The following is a 3,003-nucleotide window of genomic DNA, read 5'->3' on the forward strand; positions in this document are numbered from 1 at the left end:
AAAGAGAGGACAGGAAAAACTCTAAGAAATTATGGCCGACACATTTCACATCTATTGAAATCTATAAATCTATCAATTTATCATCCTATCTACCTATTTGTCACAAATTATAAAAGAAAGCATGTGCGAGTTGTGATGTCTCACCAGAGGTGATTGATCCAGCTAAAAATAGTTATGGGACATTAATGCATTGATGTTGCCTGAAAACAGGGTAGAGCTTTTGCCTGCATTCCAGCTTTGGTGCTGAAAGCTAGTGAAGAAAACCTGTCAACAGGTTGTTCTACCCTAAATGTACCTAATGAAGCTGGGAAACATTTTAGGTCAGTCACTACTGATTTGAAAGACATGTATATACAGGTTTCAATGCCATTCTCCCAAATCATCCCACCTCTCCCTCTCCCCACAGAGTCCAAAAGACTGTTCTATACATCTGTGTCTCTTTTGCTGTCTTGCATACAGGGTTATCGTTACCATCTTTCTAAATTCCATATATATGCGTTAGTATACTGTATTGGTGTTTTTCTTTCTGGCTTAGTTCACGCTGCATAATAGGCTCCAGTTTCATCCACCTCATTAGAACTGATTCAAATCTATTCTTTTAATGGCTGCGTAATATTCCATTGTGTATATGTACCACAGCTTTCTTATCCATTCATCTGCTGATGGACATCTAGTTGCTTCCAAGTCCTGGCACAGAGACGACCCAGAAGGATGGTATGGGGAGGGAGGTGGGAGGGGATTCAGGATGGGGAACACGTGTATACCTGTGGCAGATTCATGCTGAAGTATGACAAAAACCAATACAATATTGTAAGGTAATTAACCTCCAATTAAAGTAAATAAAATTATATTTCAAAAAAATTAAAAAAAGAGAAAGTCATGTATATAGATACACGTGATTATCTTGAATCTCAGACTTTGTCTGAGATCAGACTTGGACTTTAGCAGGCTTCATGCATCACAGAATGCATCAGCATCCAGCAAGTCTCAACCTAAGCACAGTCAAAGGAACAAAAGAAAAGGTGACTGTTCCGACCCTGGCCAAGGCAGGAAGAACTATCCCATGACCTGATGATGTCACATGACCAGAGATGCTGCTGCGATGATTCCTTATTCTTTTTCACTTCTGGAATGGTTCTTAAGTACTAGTAATAATTAAAAAGAAGATCAAACACTAATTTAAATAGGCCTCAAAACACTAAAGAAATCATTTCCTCTTGGATAATTTCCCATTGACTACAAAAACGACATACACAAGGAAAGTCTTGCTTATTGGTCCCAACACTGGGGGTCCAGTGTATAAAAAGCCTCAGAACAGAAGTAGTCATCAGAATCTGAGAAACTCACTTCTGAACAGGAGTCCACACTCCACCACTGACAAAATGACTCACTCCTGCTGCTCCCCGTGCTGCCAGCCCACCTGCTGTGAGCACAGCTGCTGTCGGCCTTGCTGCCCCCCAACTTGCTATCAGACTAGTGAACACACCTGCTGTAGGACCACCTGCTCCAAACCTACCTGTGTGACCACCTGCTGTCAGCCCGCTGCGGTGGGTCCAGCTGCTGCCAGCCTTGCTGTCGGTCAGCTGTCAGCACAGGCTCCAGCTGGACCACAGGTGCCTCAAGCCTACTTGTGTGTGACCACCTGCTGCCAGCCCACCTGCTGTGAGTCCAGCTGCTGTCAGCCCTCCTGCCCCCAAACTTGCTGTCAAATCACTGAAACCACCTGCTGCAAACCTACTTGTGTGACCAGCTGCTGTCAGCCCACCTGCTGTGGATCCAGCAGCTGTGGACAAACCTGCGGTGGTTCTAACTGCTGTCAGCCAGCTTCCTGTGCACCCGTGTACTGCCATAGAACCTGCTACCACCCCACATGCTGCTGCCTGCCTGGCTGCCAAGCCCAGAGCTGTGGATCCAGCTGCTGCCAGCCTTGCAGCCGCCCTGTCTGCTGTCAGACCAGACCACTGTCTGGGACGCCGCTGCCGCCCTAGCTGTGTGTCCAGCTGCTGCCCAGCCTTCCTGCTGCTGATCACCTTGCCAAGCATCCCACTGTCCCTATACAGCACCTTCTATTAATTGACTTGCTACCTGGGGGAAAACAAAATCACTGCTAGACTGTGCTGACAACTGACATGCTCGACCAGAATTTCAGTTACTCATCTCCTTGCTTAAGAGCTTGTGAAGTAGCTTGACGGAGTGCAGGGGGGCTTCCTCCAATTGTCTTCCTCTGGTGTAGGAGCATGTGCCAACTTCCTGCATGTGTGATAAGGAAGTATGTCTTGGTTTTGACTCTGAAAATAGGATTGACCGTCTAGTTCTTCTGAGTAACTTAAGAAAACCAGATCTCAGAATGTTCCTATAGGTTTTGTATAGCCTATCATAAACTTTATAATCATATTTTCTCTTTTGCTACCCTCATAGTTCTTGTATCATGCTTTCTCCTTTTACAATCACTTTGGGTTTTACCTGTATGTTTCTCAATAAATGGTGTACCACAATTCTTCTGTATGTGTTTGATTTATTGCACCACATTCCTCATTTAGAGATTTATATATTATATGTCTTATCCAATATGAGCATCCTATTAGCCGCCTTCCTAATTATTATCTCATTATTAAAAAAACCCATTTTATTGTGTGGTGTGATTTACCTAATAATAAACAGACTCATCCAGGATGAAGTCTTCTGTTCCTGCTCAAGGACCTTGCATTTACATCGCAAGGAAGGATGAATAGATGTCGGACTTCAGTGACTATGTCCTTGGCGAGCTAGAGTTGCTGTCGTTGTTCATGTGGTTTTCTATTGCTGGGCCTGGACACACCATGAGATACTCCAAGGAAATTATGTGCAGACTATTTCTCCCTGCCCTCTATCTTTTCACGATAATTACCCCTCAGCATTTAGTAACTCCTCTCTCTGACACTGGTATATCTAGATGAGGAGTCCAAAATGACCAGGTGACAGTTTAAAACATAGACTTTATTCCCTAAAACATGTGACTTTCAT

The 3,003-nt window shown here is 44.1% G+C and overlaps 1 pseudogene; it reads left to right on the top strand.

Annotated features, from left to right (window-relative positions):
• The first annotated feature begins 1,310 nt into the window (after window positions 1-1,310).
• Window positions 1,311-2,026, top strand: LOC108635498 (annotated as a pseudogene).
• Window positions 2,027-3,003: the final 977 nt, after the last annotated feature.

This window comes from Capra hircus, unplaced genomic scaffold (assembly GCF_001704415.2).
Source record: "Capra hircus breed San Clemente unplaced genomic scaffold, ASM170441v1, whole genome shotgun sequence".
Classification (NCBI taxonomy): domain Eukaryota; kingdom Metazoa; phylum Chordata; class Mammalia; order Artiodactyla; family Bovidae; genus Capra; species Capra hircus.